The 20,223-nt window shown below is 35.7% G+C and overlaps 1 pseudogene; it reads right to left on the bottom strand.

Moving 5' to 3' along the window:
* Nucleotides 1-16,075: 16,075 nt before the first annotated feature.
* Nucleotides 16,076-17,163, bottom strand: LOC120587416 (fructose-bisphosphate aldolase A-like; annotated as a pseudogene).
* Nucleotides 17,164-20,223: the final 3,060 nt, after the last annotated feature.

Below are 20,223 nucleotides of genomic sequence, written 5' to 3' on the forward strand. Positions count from 1 at the left end.
GTTGTGTATAAATGCTGTAATGGGTAGAGAAACTTATAATTTGTCTTTTAAACAGGGACATTTCAGTAATGAAAAGGGCATAAAAATAATTACCATGTGCCAACTGATCTATAAAAGACATAAACCCAGACTGCCTTTGGAATAATCAAGAATAGTAATAGACCACTATGTAGTAAGATTTAGAGAACTTTCCCAGATTTTCTCATTCATAACAAATTTCTTTCCTTATATTATACTTCTTTCAAGATATTGAATTAACAACAACATAGTCATTCCACATGGCTGAAAAATAAAGGTGGAATTATTTTATTTAAGCATTCAAAATTATGATGACTAAACATCATTAGCTTATAAGTAGTCTACCTTACATTCATTAATATATTTTCTTGGATTAACATATCAGATTGGAGAAATGACACTTTGGAAAGCACAAAAAGTCTGTTTTCAAAGACAAGTATAAAATATAGGGTAGCTCCAGGGCATAGATAGATAGAACACAAATTATTCCAAAGTGATTGTGGAGGCTAGTCCTACTGCCCAGACTCCTGAGTTGGTTCCAGAAGTTGGAAGTTCTTGAAAGAGAATGTGTAATTTAGGTAAAGAGACAGGCATCACAAAAAAAGATACAAAAATATCCATCCATTATCTTACAAGTTGATTTCAGGGATATCATAGGCTTACTTCAGAAATACAAGATGTTAAGAATTTTAGAGTTGAGAAGAATATTAGAGATAACTTACTTAAGATTGCTAATTTTGCAGATAAAGTTACTGAAACTACAGAAAGTGAGAAATTTGGCCAAAGTTAAACCATTTTAAGAAATTTTATTTTTATTTTCTTAGATGAAAAGTATAGATAAAGAAAAAAATTTTAAATTATTCTTCATTCGATTATGAGATTATAGGAGCATAATAGAAGTGAGAACAAATATGAATAAGAAAAAGTATTCCTAAAGGCTTTAGCTTAATGGAAATTTGCAGATTTAGAAGAATTAGACACCCATTGATTACTCGTCATTTGAATTGTTAGGATAAGAATTAACTACCTTTATTATTTTTAACATTTGGATATTTGGCAGTAGCAGATTTTAGTACCTAAAATATCTTAGAAATTTAGTAGGATTACTTTACAGCCTTGACCTTTCAGTAGGATTGGTTGGCAACTCTTTCTGTCCCCACAGGTTACTGAGACCATAAAAAGAGAAGGAATTGAATAACTAGTGAATTAGATGCATTATATAAAAAGGCCAAAGAGGAAGTCTATGGTTCCATATTTCAAGGAAAGTATCAGATATTAAAATATCTGGATGACAAGATATGTACTACATGGGAAGGTAGGGAAATGTTTTTAATTTTTGCTAATAACAATAAATTTGCTAAACTCAAAATTCAACCTCAAAATAGTGTTCTAGATTCCAATAATCTAGGATTAGAAACAAACAAGGGTATATGTTATTCAGGGAATTGCTGTAATGTTCCTATCCCTTAGGACGCTCAGTAGACAGCTCTGATGAATGCTGCTGCCCTGTAAAGATCGTTCAGTACCAGTAACAAAAGCTAACTTGAGGTGACATAAGGCAGGAGGGACTGTATTGGGAACACACATGTTAACTCTGATTTATTCTGATTAAAGGCAGTAATTTTTGTTCCCACCTTCTCACATGGAAGACAAAAAAAAAAAATACCTATTGCAGAAAACATCTGCCTCCTCATCAATATCCTTGGCTGACTTTATGTCAGAGTAAAAGGATATGTCAGAATTTCAACATTCTTGCTTATATGGACATATTTAGCTAATTTCTTCATAGAAAAAGCCATATACACATAGCTTAGGTATTCGAGTCTTATTTGTAAAAAAAAAATATTTACAAAACAGTACAAAACAAAATAGAAGAAATATCATTACAATATTTAATGATGAAATTGATAAAGCTTTGTATGTAACAAAATTTGTTCATTCTTTATGTGTTGAGAACAATAAGAAACTACTAATCAAATATTTCAAAATGAACATTCTCTTTTAGATCATATATTCTGGCTGAGAGGAGAATTATTACAGTGACTGTACTATACATGTATAAATGTATTTGAAAAATACTCTCCAGTGGAAAACAATAAGTTGCTATGAAGGCAAAAATTAAATCACAATTTATGCAACAGTTATTTAATGAAATCCATATATTGACACTCCACTTTTGAGTGTCAGCTATCAAAAAATTAGGATGTTATCTTAATTTCAATGGTAAAGCATTAGATATTTTAAATGTTAACAAATATAATGTAAAACTTTATGAATATATAATTGTATATGAATTCTATATATATGTATAAACATTCATGAAATGACAGATCTAGTACATTCATTGCCCTAGGGTGTACATTAGTATCAAATATATTCTAAAGGATGCTGGCTTTATGGACATTTAGGTTAAATATCAAATTTGAAAGATCTTATATGATGAATTATATATGTTATCTATGATTACATTAATTATGATTGCATTAATTATTGATGCAATTATAATATAAGGTGGCCTAGAAATTAACTTTATAAGATATATTATGAACAAAAAGAGTAATGTGAACAGTTATTCCTAAACCTAAGAAAATAACATAGAATATTTTATAAATTCTATTTTCAGGAGAGAAATAGTAAGCTTAGCTATTTGAAAATGCTTGTTTTCATCATGAGGAAAGTAGATTGGGAAATTATGAGAAATGGAATGTATTATAAGTTAATGATTATGATATGATCCAGCAAAATCAAGAAAGAATATTGATTTAAAAAAAATGTGAAAAAAAAGCAGATCAATCATATACCAACCCCCCTCACACACAAACACACACACATATAAAATATATCAAAAACAGTGCAAGTGCTAGATGCAAAGATGAGTAAAATATGAGCCTGCCCTTCTACTCACAAGGCAAATAACTTTTATATGTACATGCACCACTTAATATTATGATGCTTTAATGCTCTTGGAATATGGTTTCAAATACAATTTAAAAACCATGTTTTTATTTTGCTTGTTTTGTGTATGTTTGACATATATACACGTATATATATGTACACACACACTTAAGACTGTCAGTGAATTGAAATTCTTCACTGATAAGTAAGTGTATTGTTAACTTCTCAAAAGAAGTAACTGTTTTTGTTTCTGTATGTCCAAGTTTCTAACACAGCTAACAGCACATGTCACACAGAAGAACATTGGTTGTTTTGGGGGGATTAATTAATTTATCAATTAATAGATTTGCAAGTAATAAAATCATGACAGAAAACCTAAATTCTAAATGAATTTTTTCTGTTGAGCATTAAAACTGAGTTTTTTCATTCTTTACTCTGAGACACATATTCTTTAAAAAATATTAAATTTAATTTTAGTTTTAAAAACATTAAATATGACTTAATAATTTTAATTAAAGCAACATCTGCTTTTCTCACTATACACATTTGAATGAAGTTGCATTTAAATACATTTTCACGTTCTAACAGAATGTCTTTAATTTGTAGATTTCAAATGCAAAAATATAAAAGACTTCACATCTAGAAAATAGGCCTTTGGAACCTAAACTCATTATCATTGAAGTGTGAAGTTTAATTGTATTACTTTTAATAATATATCTTCTATGTAGATATTACTCAATGCCTGCAAATTCAGGAAGTGGGAAATGGAGAAGTAATAATGCAGGAGAGATTTATGCTAAGAAGATTCTCAGTTGTCACGATTAAAAATTTTCCACCCATTATGTGAATCCTATTGATCATTGCAGGAAGCAGAAAAGTGTGCTGTTCATTGATTTTCTTTGGCTACTGAATGCATTAGGCCTGACACATTTGATGGGTAGGCAAGTTTTCAAAGGAAGCTCAGTTAAGCTAATCTTAGTTCAGAGGAATATTCACAATGGAATAAGAAACCTTGTAATTGCAAGAGCAAATAGAAGAGTCAGAGGACTATATTATGGGCCATATCAGCATAAAAATTAGACATGAGCCTTCCCAAGAGACTACAGTAAAACACATCAAGGCTTTGATGCTGTTTTTTTTATAAATGTAGCAATTACTGGATAAGTTAGGTTTTAGCTTTTCACCTTTCAGCCAAGATAGTTAATGCAAAGTAATTAGTTGTTCTGTCTTCTTAGCTAAGGGAGACTTTCAGAATTCCATCAAGTTCATAAAAATATAAATGAAGACATTAGATAATTGCATCCGACAACTGAGATTGACAGCAATGCTACTGCCTATAAATTCAATGTTTTTTTCTAATGATCTATTTGTGATTCTTCTTGTTATTATACTGGTTCTTTAAAATACAAATTCATCCATGAGTTGTGTCATGGACTATTAATGTAGAAAGAATAATAGCAAATGCAATTCATAAAGACTTTTCTATCCTGAGAATTAATTACTATTTAAAAAATAAAACTGGAAAGTGTGATCCTCTGTCTCTGTTGGAAGCTGTCTAGTTACTTATTAGTACAGTGTCAGAGTACAATGTTACCTCTCAGTAGTACAGGATGGTGTCAAAACGCTATGTATATTTTTCCAGTACATTAAGTACCAGAGCACTGTGTATACTTTAAGTGAGGATTAATTAAATTAGCATAAACCAAGTGGTCTTCCATGCCCACGAACAAATATTGTGTATTTGGCAATCACCTTTCTCATTTTTTTTCCACATCATTTAGCATACAAGTATACAATTCAAATTTATAAGAATAAATGAGGGGATATGGATTATTGATATCATATTCCATTTAATGACATCTAAAAAGGAAATCTCCCATCCCTAACATGACTTTCAATATATTTGGAGATTTGTGTTTCAATACAGAAAACTATTGTAAATTATCAATTATGTTTGGGATCTTTGGATTTTTAACAACTATTATGCTTTTTGATATGTTATCAAAATACTATAAGAATTAAGTATTTTATAATATTACAACAACTATATGTTGGTTTGCCAATTGGTCCTTGTACAAAGAGAGCAGGGAGAGATTGAAGAGACAGACCACTCCAGATTGGTAGGTGGCCAGTTTAATAAGCAAGGAACTTACATCCAAAGGTTGTCTTGGGTGCTACAAGATGAGCAAATCTCTGCATCCATCCATGAAACCTTAAAGGTTTATATAGAGGCCTTAATGGTATTCAGTCACATATAACATCCAAATGGTTTCAATAATGCATAACTCTCTCAAGGTTTTGTTCTTAACAATGGCTCCCACTGTGTAAACAGTGGGCAGAACTTACATTTTAAGTAGAAGGGTGTGGATGAGCTAGCCTCCAATTGCCTGAGTTGAGCTCACAGGTCAATCAGCTCTCACAGCCTCTCCATTACCTCCTCCAGTATACCACCCTCCATGACCTACTCTACGAATCTTATATGCAACCCATTTTCTGCAATGTGCTCTGAGCAGTCAGCAAGGGGTTTCATTGGCATGAAGATGGCTTGTTTGGTGGCTACTTGGCTACACTGGAGACAGATAACGTAGCATCAATGTAGGCACATGCAAGAGAAAATAAAGATTAAAATAATAATTCCCAAAATAAGTAACAGTTTTTTCTACCATATCCCCATGATCCAATCCATTGATTTATTAAATTCCTAGGTTGGGGGATGAATCACTCAAGGTGTTCACTTGTGTCCTCATGTGATTTAATAAAATGATACATTAGCAGACTCATCAAGTACGAACACACAACATTCTGTTTGGATAATGACACAAGTGCCCCCTTATGAGGCAGTAAAAATGCGCAAATCTATCTCATTTTGGAGAACAGCTTTTCTCATTAGAGATATTTTAGTGTTCAGTAAAAACAGGCTTTGCTGGCTATCATTGAAGGATTACTGGCGTCTCTGTGTGCTATGATACCCTCCAGGCCAATGAAGGAGCCAAAGATGATGTCCAAATGATTGTTCCAGTGGAAAACAGAATATGCCCATCTGCCTTGGGTAGAGAGAGATTGGCACCTTTAGGAACTTAACCTGGTTATGTGTATCATACATGTTGACAGGGGAAGGCAGCATCATCAGGTGTGAGGGGATGGGCTGAGGGAGGGATATGCCAAACCAGGACTCCCACCATCTCCCCTCAATCAGTGGTGTGTGTTCTATTTCTGATAATACACATTTCAACAGGTCTAGCTTTCAGCAGGACAATGAGATCCCAAAGGAGACAAAGTCCCCTTCACCCCGGGGTGCAAAGAGACATACCTATCCTGGTGGGACATCCCCTTACAAATTCCAGTAGATAATGCCTTTTCCAGGTGTGATGAGGCTTGATCCACACACAGTGAGATCAGTGAGGAAATGGCTATTTCTCATCATTTCCACACCTTTATAGTATTATCTTGCAGGGATCCCCAGTCTGGCAAATGGGGCAACAGGCCCTAGTGGTTGATCATTTATATATATTAAAGCCTGGGACCGTGCTGTAGTCCACTCAGGCAAGGTGATTTTACCTGTTAGTAATTTAACCTTCTGCTTTAGTATTCCAGTTTTTATTTCTATCAACCATGTTGATTGTGGGTTATAGGAAAGTGCAATGTCATGTTCTTTTGCCCAGTCTTGAATATCGTGACCTATAAGATGTGACTCCCCAATCACTGTCTATTTGATGAAGGTATTTGTACATGGTACTCAACTTCTCTATTTCTTTAATGATGGCAGCCTAGGTTTCGTGGTGACAGGGAAAAGCTTAGATTAGGCCAGATGCAGTATTCACAGAAACCAAGGCATATTTAGAACCCTCACTCAGAAAGAAGGGTCCAATATAATCAATTTGCCAATCTTCCACCAGCTGGGATCTCTGGTGAATGGCCCCAGACTCCTTTGGTAGTTGCCTTGGGCATTATTTAGAACAAACAGAATATGCTGTTACTACATTGACTAAGTTACTGTATTTCAAGGACAATCCGGCATTTTTGGCAATGCACCATCCCACTTGGGTACTATGGTGGCCTCTCTTTCTATGTTTCAATTTGCTGTATCTACTGGAGGATCAGTTGCTAGTGCTTGTACCTGAACTAGGGCATCAGCTTCCTGATTGCCAGGGAGTATCAATGCCTTATGAGCCAGAAGTGTAGAATAGTGAGGACTACCTCAGTTTCTTGCAGGTGAACTCAACTGTCTTTCCATATATCCTAATCCCACAAGGGCTTATTCGTGATCATCTAATCCTCGGTTTTCCACTGTCCAAGCCATAGGATTAATCCCTTTAGAACAGCCCAATTGTCAGTTCAAAGGGTTAATGGCCAGGGTTCATGAGTGTTCACCAGCCAAACCTCTGTGAGTTCAGCCCTCTGGCTGGTACAGTTCGTTCCTATTTTTGTGCAGTGGTGTCAGATTGGGCTGAATCTTGAATGCAGTTCATGTAGGTGTGTAGCCCCGATTCAACCCATCTGTGTATCAGTCATCAGTGGGAATTTCCCTCACTCCTTCTCTACTTGCCACAGGGACCACCACAGGAATAGGGGTGGGGTCATTTGGAGGCTCGATTTACTCTACTAGACCTAGTATCACTCACATTTCTAGAGTCATTGGGCTGGTGGCAGGGTGCTCCTCTGCTGGGAACAGGCATGCCACTTAGTCAAAGTGGGAGTTTGAGCCATGGCAGAGGTGGATGTATAGAACATATTTTTAACCCACCCTGTAATAGGAAGAGAAGTTCTTTCTATGATATGCTGTTCCTTTGTGAGAGGCTCTACCTGGAGGTGTGCTGTGCACACTTCAAGGAGCTGTTGTTCCATGGAGATATGTTAGGTTTCTGTCCCTTTCCAGATCTGAGACCTAAATCTTAGGAGTACCCTCTCCTTCTGTTATCTCTGCCACAGTGCCCAACCCATACATTCCGGAGTCACAGACACGTCTATCTCAAATGGTAGCCCTTCAGGAGATGTTCAGAGGTTTAATCTGCTTCACTAATATTTTTGTCTTTTCAAAGGTGACTTGCTGACCTGATCTCCCCATGTGCCCTTTCTTTACCAGATGATATAAGTGATGGAAGCACTGTGCCAGGTAGGGAATAAAAGTTCTCCAAAATCCCCAAATCCCTACTTCATTCACATTTTTAAGGACTTAGTAGGCTCCCGTCTTATCAATCAAACTTCTGGGACAACACAGTCTTACCCAATGAAATGATTCCAAAAATGTTGCAGTAGTGCCTTGGCCTTAGATTTTCTGTGGGTTCACTGCCCATTCTCTCCCTCACAGATGTTCCAGCTAAGTCTGTAGAGTATCCTGTAGCAGAGGCAAGTCTTCACATGTCAACATTATATCATCAATGTAATGGACCGTTTTACTATGTGAGGAAGGAGAGCAGGGGCTGATCTTTAGCTACCATCCCATGACATATTTTGCAGCTGTATTGGTAACTACAGGGAAATACTCGAAAGATCTATTTTTGCCCCTCCACGTGGAAGCAAATTGATCTTGTGACTCAGCACCTAGGGGCATGCTGACAAAAGTGCTTGCTAAGTCCAGTAAAGCATGATACACTTGTAAAACTGTGGTCAATGTATCTAAGATGGTGACAATGTTCGACACTGCTGCATGAATAAGAGGCACTACCTTGTTTGATTCTCGATAATCCAAGGTCATCTACCATGAGTCATCTGGCTTTTTTATTGGCCACACTGGGCTGTTGAAAGCACCATGGGAAGCACGTAAAATACCCAATTGGTGTAGTTCTTGAATAGTTCCTCCTATTTCCTTATGCCTCTCCCCGCCACCAGGCAATTTATATTGTTATGCAGTTACCACTCTTTGAGGAGGCAGTAGACTTATTGGTTCCCATTGGCATTACCCCTCAGCACTGCTCTGATTACTCTAACCTGGAGGTGGAATTCACCAGTTGAGGTTTGCAGAGTTTGATCTTGCAGGATACCAAAGTCTATTAGGTTCTCCAGTATTAGAGAGTTGAAAATCTCATATTCTCATGGGGGAAGAAGATCCAATTTACAGTGTCAAAGGGACCTTCCTGACCAGAGCTTCCTGCTCTCTGTAATCATTGATGGTGCTGAGGGGGCCACAAAACTTCCGAGGGTTGACACGTATTAGAGTACATTTGGCTCCGCTAACAACCAGATCCAACACCCTTTGTTTGTTTCCAGGGGACCAGTGAATAGTGAGCTCTATTGTCTCAATCTTGGCTTATACTAGGGGCATGAGAGGCACCCACCCCAAATGGAACTATAGCCCGAGGCTTCTACTGGATTAGGTAAGGCATTAGGGACACCAGTAGAAGCAAGCAGGACGAGTCTAAACTGTTGTTCAGATTTCAAGGCTTTCCACAAGCTGACCGAAATAGCTGGTTGCCCATTTATTTTTTTCAGGTGGGGTTCTGACAATATGGAAGTCAAACCATATTTGCATCTGGGTTACTTTTACTGGAATATTAATAGCCACTGGGATAGCATTTTGGTTTCTTGAGTTTCCTTTCTGTTTTGGGTTTTTCACTCAACCTCCCTGCATTCCCAGAATTTGTCAGTTTTCTTCTGATCAGCAATGGATTGCCCAACATCATAAATGTCTTGTCCCATGACTGGGCTTGGCATGGAGATCAGTGTCTTATACTGGGTTCTGGAAGTTGACTGCAGTATCTTGAATTTCACTTCTGCAATGAATGTGCCCCAATCAGGGCCTTCAGAGATGGGACATAGATCGTCTGTCTCCTTCCCAACTCCCTCAGAATTTGTTGCACCTCCTTCATAGATTTCCAAGATCTCATGTGCCCAGGGAGATCCCCTTCATTGGGCCAAGCCTCCCTGTAGGTTAGAATAATCCAATCGGTAAAGGGGTGTGTACCTTGAATCCCTCAAGTGTCATGAAAGCACTGCCAGAGGGCAGTGTGTGTGGTAACATTGCCCATTTTCTCTGTTTCTTGCCAGTCAGAGAAATTTCATGGATGCCATGTCCCTCTCCCCTCCCCCATTCCATAGCCACACTAATCATGCCTGGATACCCTCTCTGGCCTTTTGCTGGAACTTGGCAAGTTATCAATAAGTTCAATGAGAGTATATTCTCTCATCATGAACATCCCCTGAATGATGGACTACCCTACTGACTTGAGTTGTTGTTGCTGTGCTTTTGCTGTCCTTTGTATTGGAGATTGGAGGGCACATTTTCTCTGTTTCACTGTCAGTCATAACTTCTTTTTTCTCTCTCCTACTTTCCCAGGGATTCCACCTCTAGGCAACTCAATCAGGCTTTGTCATAAGCACTTAGATTTTAATCTGTCTTCCTAGCTTTGCAAAACGGCACATTAAGGTCTTCAATTCATTACCCTGCTCACTCTTTAAATTTCTTTAAAAAAAATATAGATATAAATGTATGAAGATAAATTTTATAAACTATTTTCAGAATTTTAGTATACTATGTGCTTTATTAATTTATTTATGCAAATAAATTCAAATCCAGATAAAATGGAACATCAACATACTAAATAGATAAAGTGGATAGCTTAACATCAATAAAAGTAAGATCAACTAAAACATGGCAATCAAACTGACAGTAGATTTCTCATCAGCAAATACACAGGTTGAGTTAAAAAAAAATCTAGCTTTATTATGTCTATGAGAGCATCCCTAAGACATGATGATATGAAGTGATTGTAAATAAATAGAAAAATATGCTGTGATAATCACAAAATATATAAGTAATAGTTTAAAACTCAGAATAAAAGATCTCTAACAAAACAAAACAAACCAAGAATATTGGGACGAGCAAGGAAAGATTGACAAAGAAGTCCTTTTAAGTCGAAGCCTTATCTCCCTAAAATTTATATATCCTCATAATACATAAATCCAAAATCTGGCATATTTTTAAGGAGAAATTTGAACGTATCTCTCTCAGAAAGAAATTAAACAAAAATGTAAAAATATTAGTATTAAAGAGGGAAATTCATAGCAATACAGATCTATCTCAAGAAATAAGAAAAAAGCTCAAATAAACAGTCTAATTTACACTTAAAAGAACTAGAAGAAGAATAGCAAATCAAGCCCAAAGTGAGTAGAAGGAAGGAAATAATAAAGATCAGAGCATAAATACAGAGCATAAATAAATGAAATAGAGTCTAGAAAAACAATACAAAAGATTAATACAAAAGATTATCTTTAAATGGATAAACAAAATTGATAAACCATTAACCTGACTCACTGAAGCAAAAAAGGACTCAAAAAAAGTAAAATCAGAAATGGAAGAGAAGTAACTACGGACTCCACAGGAATACAAAGGATCATAAAAAAATATTATGAGCAATTATATGCCAACAAATTGGACAAATTGGAACAAATGGATACATTCCTAGAAACATACAATCTCCCAAGACTGAGTCAAGAAGAAACAGAAAATCTTAACCAACCGATTACCACCAAGAAAATCAAATCAATTATCAACGCCGCCCCCCTCCCCGGACCAGATGGCTTCATAAGCAAATTTTACCAAACATTCAAAGAAGAATTAACACCTATTCTTCTCAAACTAGTCCAAAAAATTCAAGAAGAGGAAAATCTCCCTAACATCTTTCATGTTGCCACCTGCCATTACCTAGATTCCAAAACTAAACAAAAATATTATAAAAAAAGAAAACCATTGGACAATATCTCTTATGAACAATGATGCAAAAATCCTCAACAAAATATTAGCAAACCAAATTCAGCAATACATTAAAAATATCATACACCATGATCAAGTTAGATTTATTCCTGGTATGCAAGGTTGGTACAATATCCACAAATCAATTAATGTGATACACCACATTAACAAATTGAAAGATAAAAACCATATGATCACATCAATGGATGCAGGAAATGCATTCGTTAAATCCAGCATCCATTTATGATAAAAACTCTCAGCAAAGTGGGAATGGAGGAACATATCTCAACATAATAAAGGCCATATATGACAAACCTATAGCTAATATCATACTCATGGGGAAAGGCTAAAAGCATTTTCCTTAAGATCAGGAACAAGACAAGGATGCCCACGTTCACCACTCTTCTTCAACATTGTATTGGAAGTCTTAGCCACAGCAATAAGACAAGAAAGAGAAATAAAAGGCATGCAAATTGGAAAGGAAGAAGTAAAATTCTCATCATTTTCAGATGACATGATACTATATATAGAGAACCTTAAATATTCCACCAAAAAATAAATAAATAAATAAAATAAAACTGTTAGAACTGATCAATGAATTCAGTAATGTAGTAGGCTGCAAAATATTCATAGATCAGTTGCATTTTTATACATCAATGACGAACTTTCAGAAAGAGAAGTTAAGAAAAAAAAATCCTATTTATAATTGCATCAAAACAATAAAATACCTAGGAATCAAATTAATCAAGGAGGTAAAATACTTGTTCTTAGAAAATTATGTCATTGAAAAAATAAATTGAAGAAAATATAAATAAATGGAAGTATATACTATGCTCATGAGTAAGAAGAGTCAACATTGTAAAAATGATCATACTACCCCAAACAACCTATAGGTTCAATGCAATCCCTATCAAAATACCAATGGCATTTTTCAGAGAGCTAGAAGAAATAATCCTAAAATTTATATGGAACCATAAAAGGTCCCAAATAGCCACAGCAATCTTGAGAAAGAAGAACAAAGTTGGAGGTATCATCCTACCTATTATCAAACTATACTACAAGGCTATAGTAGTCAAAACAACATGGTACTGGCATAAAAACAGATACATTGATCAACTGAACAGAATAGAGAGCCCAGAAATAAATTTCATCTATACACTCATTTAATATATGACAAAGGAGGCAAGAATATACAATGGGGTAAAGACAGTCTCTTCAATAAATGGTGTTGGCAAAATAGTGTTAGACAGATATATGCAAAATAAATGAAACTAAACCACCTTCTTCTACCATATACAAGAATAGACAATCAAAATGGATTATAGACTTAAATGTAAGACCCCAAAACATAAAACTTATTGAAGAACACATAGGCAGTAATCTCTCTAATATTGCTACTAATAATTTCTTTTTGGATATATCTCATCAAGCAAGGGAAACAAAAGAAAAAATAAACAACTAAAAAAGGTTTTGTACAGAAAAGGAAACCATCAACAAAACGGAAAGACAACTTACTGAATGGGAGAAGATATTCGCTTATGATATATCTGATAATGGGTTAATAGCCAAAATATATAAAGAACTCATACAACTGAAAAACAAAAACAATTAAAAAAAACCCAAAATAATCCAATTAAAAAAATAGGCAGAAGACCTGAATAGATATATCTCCAAAGAGGAAATACGAATGGCCAATAGACATATGAAAAGATACTCAAGATCACTATTCATCAGAGGAATGCAAATTAAAACCACAATGAGAAATCACCTCATACCTGTCAGAATGGTTATAATTAATAAATCAAAGAACAAGTGTTGGCAAGGATGTGGAGAAAAGAGAACCCTCAAAAGAGAACTGTTGATGGGATTGCAAACTGGTACAGCTACTATGGAAAACAGTCTGGAGTTTCCTCAAAAAATTAAAAATGGATCTACCTTTTGACCCAGCAATTGTACTTCTGGGTATTTATCCAAAGAAAACCAAAACAATAATTCATAAAGATCTATGCACCCCAGTATTCGTGGTGGCACAATTTACAATAGCCAAGATATGAAAGCAACCTAAATGCCCATCAACAGATGATTAGATAAAGAAGTTATGGTTCATATATACAATGAACTATATTACTCAGCCACAAGAAAATGAAATCCTACTATTGCGATGGCATGGATAGACCTAGAGGTTATTATGCTGATCAAAATAGGTCAGACAGAGAAAGATAAATACCATGTGATTTCACTTTTATGTGAAATCTAAGGAACAAAAAGAACAAACTAATCGCAAACAGACTCACAAATATGGAGGACAATCTGGTGACAGCCGTGGGAGGGGGGCTGGGAGAAAGCAGTGAAAGGTTAAAGAAGTACAAATTAGTAGTTGATAGAGGGTCACAGGGATGGGGAGCATGGGATAGGGAATGCAGTCAGCCTTAATGTAATGGCTAGGTGTAGAGCCGGAGGGAAGATAGAGTAATCATGGAGATCATTTCAGAAACTATATAAATGTCTAACCAATGTACTGTATACTTGAAATTAACAATAAAATAAAATGCAAAAAAAATTAGTATTAGATCAATGCTAATATTTTATTCATTTTTATAAAATATCTTGCTATTCTCAGAATTTTCTAGATAATCCAGGACAGTTAAGTACTTAATGAGTGCTTAAGCAAAATCATCTTAACTTTCCTTCTATGAACAAAAAAATCGAATTAAAAAAATTAATGTTATGAAAGTATATATCTAAACCAAATATGAAAAAGCTGTATATCTAAAACAAAAGAAGAAAATCTCTGCTCAATAAGGAAGATATGTCAAAAGATTTTCACAGGTTAAATATGGTCTTAAATTTTTAAAAATAAGTTCATGTTTTTTTCTTTGAGGACACAATTTATTATGAAACCATCAACTAAAATTTTTTTGGTTGATCTGCCCCAGGAGGAAGAGACTTAGATTGAGTTTCCATGCAAGTAGTTTCTTTGAGAGGCAGTTATGGGAACTTCTGGTAGAGGGAGAGAGTGAGACAGGGATTAGAAGGGCCTATTGGTGCTTTCTGGGATTGAAGTTCCAGACCTTCGAGACAAAGTGGTGATCCTGGCTCTGAGATGTCTTCTGAGAGGCATGAAAGTTCATTCATTTTTTTCGAGTGCTATTCCTAGGCTGATAAATTCTAGCCTTTATGGACTGCCAAGTGTAAAGACAGAGAATTTTCTGGTTGGAGAAATCCTTATGCAAAGAGCTGTAGATGTTCATGGTAAGAGACTATGGTATGTAAAAGACCTGGGTATGCTGAGGTAATAAGCCAGGACACTGAGAGCACCTTCAACAGGTATATCTTTTTCCAAAACTTTATTTATATTTAGATAAATAATATTTTACTACTCAAAGCATTCACAACTTATTCAAAGAGTCAATTGATTTTGACTTCAAAGAGTCATTGACTTCAAAATATAATTAACTAACTTAATTTGCTGTGAACTGACTAGTTGTTTACCACCATCATTTATGTATGTATTCATCATTCTTCATTATTGTATAAGACAATAAGTGTTAACATTTAGAAACAAATTTTTCTAGTGTTTTTTTATACTTACGATTATCTGCATAAATGGACAAATAAAATAACAAGAAAAGATTTTGTATTTGTTGCTTTAGATATTTTACCTAGCACAAAAAATTTGTTTCTGTGTTCTCCAAGGCTTTGGTAGCCATCATCGCTATCCCAGTTACTTTCCTCTCTATGTCATGAAGAGTCAAGAGGTTTGACTTTCTTAACAACAACAAAAATTCCTTAAATTAATGAGGTGTAAGAATAAAGGGTAAATATATATTTTAGATATTATCTACTGTATTCTATCTCATAGCAGATATTGGACACTCATAAATGTTTATTTGAACTACATAAATGAGTTTCAGTAGGAACTTTATTTCAGTTTTATTTTATGCTCTGAAAAGATACTTATATTTGTTCAAGGAATTAAAATCAATATAATCAATGTTTAGGTGTAAATAACTACTTATTAGTGATAAATATTTATTGTTTTTAAATGTGTAATAAAAATATTTTAGTCAAAGAAGGCTTGAGCAAAGTAACTCATATGTATATGATATAACATATATATTTTATATAACAATTTTAAACTAATGCTTCATCTTAAATCATAAGATAACCATACATTTTCGGCTTGCTCCCTAAATTTCATGAAATATCCCTGTGAAGTCCTTAAAATCGTAAACTTTTATTTTGACGATTTCATTCTCCACCCCACCCCGCCTTTAAATAGTTGTTTATTGGCACTGGGTTGGAAAAGGCGATGGGATTAGCATTCACAGACAACACCATGCACCAATGTCACACGGGAGGCGACAGTGATGGGAAAGAGCAGCCTGGTGCCCCGAATGTGGCCCCCTCTTCAGGAATGTGGGTGAGGGCAGGGCCTGGAGTGTTGACGGGGCAACCTTCCAACGTCTCTACTTAGTAGGCATGGTTAGATGAGAAGAGGGACTGGCTGGCTGCAGCCCCAGCCTGACCACTTGGGGTGTACTTTCCTTGGCAGGCAAGGTTGTTGGCCAGTGCTCCCTTGACATAATCATCCTGGGCAGCTTTCAGGTTCTCCTTTCCACCCCAGGTCTTCAGGGCAGAGGCCTGTAGGGCTCGGCCATAGGGAAAGGTCAGGGCCGATGGCTTCAGCAGGGGGCACTTGTTGATTGCATTCAGGTTGATGGATGCCTCCTTCTCACTCTGACGTCAAGATAGGAAGGTGATCCCAGGGACAGCGAGGGGTACTGTGTGTGCGGCACAGCGCTGTGACAGTTGCCACAGCAATCTCCTCGTTAGAAAATTTCTAGGTGCAGGCATGGCCTGGGGCTTCAGCAAGGTGCCTTCCAGGTAGATGTGATGGTCACTCAGAACCATGTAGATAGCAGCTAGCACTTTTTTAGTTACATACTGACAGCGCTTCAAGTCATGGTCCCCACCGGGAGGATCTCAGGCTCCACGATGGGCACGATGCCATTCTGCTGGCAGATGCTGGCATAATGGGCCAGAACATTGGCGTTTTCCATAATGGCAAGGACTGAGGGGGTGTATGTTTCCCAAACTTCAGCACACAGCACCACTTGGCAAAGTCAGCTCCATCCTTCTTGTACTGGGCACAGCGCTCAGACAGCCCATTTAATCCTTGGGTGGTTATCTCGCCGTTTGTTCCTGAGTACCACACCCCTGCCTACCTTGATATCCACAACACTGCCCTTGGATTTGATAACTTGGGACAAAGGACGTCCATCATCTGCTTTCTTATAAAGCATCTGGTGAGAGGATGACAACCTCAATGCAGGGATTCATGCGGTCATCAGCTGTCAGCAGCAGCTGGTGGTAGAAGCGACGGTTCTCCTCGGTGTTCTCAGTGACAATGGACTGCGGCCGCTTGGCAATGCTCCCAGTGGACTCATCGGTAGCCAAGATTCCTTGCCTGGAGCCACGATGCGGTGAGCACTGTCAGACAGCTCTTTCTTCTGCTTCGCGGTCAGCGCTGGGTATTGGCAGGGCATGGTGCCAGTCAGTTCCTGGCACAGTCGAGGGGCTGGTTTGCCGAGTGAAGTGGTGGAGGGCAGCGTGCTGGCGAGTGGATTGAGGAAATGAACGCGGCAGTCATCACCAGCAACCTTGATGATTTCATTCTTGATCAATGTTTTTTTTTCTCCCAGCAGAGAAAAAAAATCTAAATTTGTCTTCTGACTGTAACATTTCTGCTAAGTGTGGTGAGGAAAAAATAATTTAAATTTTAAATTCATTTTAATTTCATTACTAAATACTATTTAGAGAAAGCATATTTTTTTCTGTCAAGATAATTAATAATTTTAAAGGGTGATCTCAATATGTATTTGCCTGCAAGAAAATATATAATAAAAAAGCTTGGGAAAACAAAAATTGCCTATTTCTAGATGTGATATGCTCCATGTATCTATCTACTGGGAATGTGACCATGTTAATATCCAAAAATTAAACATAACAGATACATATCCTTTTTGGTAAAGTCAGTCCCTGAGATAATAGCCTATTAATATGGAAAATAAATAAAATATATTGCTTCTATTTGCTTAACCAGTTTCAAATTTATTTCTCAGATTTGTAGCTAGATACTCCTGACAGAAGTGTTTTACTTTGTGCCCTTTCTCTCATATCTGTATTTCCAAGATGTGTATTAAGTGACTATTCTCTGTAATGGATTATTTTTGCCTCTCTTGGAAGATATTAAGTGTTTTGGGGAGGAGGGGAACAAAACAGTTAAGTGTGTACCAAGTAAACCCAAGAACTAAGTGTATGTTATTATCTTATTTATAACCAATAGCACAAAGTGTGTGGCAAATTCTCTCCCTTCCCTTGTATTGTTTGTTTTGTTTTGCTTTTTGATTGAATGGGGAACTGTCTTTTCTGGTTGTGGAATGGATGTTAATTTTGAAAGTTTTATTCTTAGGTGATTAAAATATTCAGATGTCATGGGTGGATGAATGAGTGGTAGGTGATGAGACAGGGTGGATAAGAATGTGGGTGTCATTGATACCAAACCAGCCTGCAGAAATAATTCATCTGAGAAAATCATGAAAGTAATTTAATAATGAAACATAATTTAGTATTGGGTAGAAAGCAACCGTTTAATGAAAATATGAGTTATATTAGAATAAAACTAAGTTATTTGTAAAACTTTATAAGTATTATATTTGAAAAGCTGTGTTGAGAATTAGTGTGGCATAGTTAAGGGGGAAAAACTATCATGTTACATCTCACTGGATTTGAATTCTGATTTTGCCACTTACGAGGTGATCGAAATTACCTGAACTATTCAAATAATCTACAATTCTTATTCACATGTACAATATGCATACTACTATACTCTTCAGGAATGGTCTAGGAATTAAATGAGATAATGAAAATGTAAAGCTGAGGTGGTTCATAGAAAGTGCTCCCTATCATCACTGTTTTTAACAATGCATTTTAATAATAGTATAATTACTTTTTTTTTAGTAGGGAACTCTTCTTCAATATGTAGACACTATGTCTGCTGATAACCTTTAAGTTTTAGCCATACAGTCATTACTAAAAGGTGGATGTAGAAAAAATAAAATGAACTTTATTGCTGTACTTATAAAATTAAAGTTCTCTGAAGCCAAACTTTATAGTCCATTAATTTCATATTCTTCTAAAGCCAGTTGTAGAATTCCTGCAAGTTCAATAGCCAGCCACATACTTAAATGCAATACCCTTTGTACTTAAATGTGATGCTTTAACATGAATTGAGAAATATTTTAATCAGTGTCATAAACATTGGGCACCGTTATATTGGTTTGGTTAAAGTGGTTCAGAAATTAATTATTTTTTAATTTATTGTTTGTTTTTGCAATACTATTCAGGAATGTAGATTGCTATACTGTCATAGAGAAGGAATCAAAATATTTTTATGCTTTGTTATCACTCTTTGCTTCATTAAATTCTATAACCTGCCTGAGAGGAGCGTGGCTCTGAAGGGCAATGCTGCAGCAGATCCTAAGTTGGAGCTTGTTGTTGGAGGCCCTCAGCTAACTGCACTTCTCACAAATGAAAGTCAAATGAGAGAGATCTTAACAGTGCATTTCCATTGTTGGCACAGAATTATCCCAAGCAGTGAATCATGAGAGTGGTGGATAACTGATTGATTACTCACTTAGTAATTTTTATGCCTTAAGGTAGGAATAAACAAGGACATCTCTTTGAGTATCATTATACTGCATTATTATGCATGGATTACATTGTATAATGATACAAAAAATATTATTTTATATCTCCTTTACTCCATTAATGAATATTAATTCCCTTTTTGGAAAAGGTTTTAAAATGCCCCTGTCTGCAAACACCAATATCAAGGTTTACCAACTAGTTTATAAGAATTTACAGAATTAATTGGTATCAAAAGATTATTATGCCCAAAATCCTGGTTTAAATAATATACAAATAGACTGTTGTATGTGAAAGATGCATACTGTTTATGAGAGCATTTTCTGGTTAATATTTATGTTCCCCAGTGCAAGGAGATTATCTAATACTTGGGAAAAAATTAGTTAATGTTCATTGAAATAATGAAATGATTTATAAACTGTCTTGTAAACCAATTTATAGTCATTAACTTATAGACTATTCCAGAAATAAAAGACATATGTAAGTAAAACCAGTTTTCACATGGAGTACAGCATTACTGAAATAAACTGCATTTAAATTTTCTAGTATATGGTTTAAATTTTTATTAAAATATATGACAAGTTATATTATAATGTATCTGCCCACCTCATTATTTGTTCCACTTCCTCTTATGATTATTTTTATTCTAAGCATCTATTAATGCCTTACATATGGTAATTAGTATTTGTTGAATAAATAAATGCCGATGAGTAGAGGAAAATACAAGAATGCAAAGAGAAGGCTAACTCTTTCACTTTGGGCCAAGGGCTCACAGGGATTATTGTGACTTTTTCTCCATCTGAAAGACACATGTAACAGATGGTTTTCTATATTTGCAAGACAGTTGAATATTCAGTTAAAACATGACTTTGGAGAAAGTATGAAAGTAAAGTATGAAATGTTATGGGTTT

Source organism: Pteropus medius, unplaced genomic scaffold (assembly GCF_902729225.1).
Source record: "Pteropus medius unplaced genomic scaffold, Ma_sr-lr_union100, whole genome shotgun sequence".
Taxonomy (NCBI): domain Eukaryota; kingdom Metazoa; phylum Chordata; class Mammalia; order Chiroptera; family Pteropodidae; genus Pteropus; species Pteropus medius.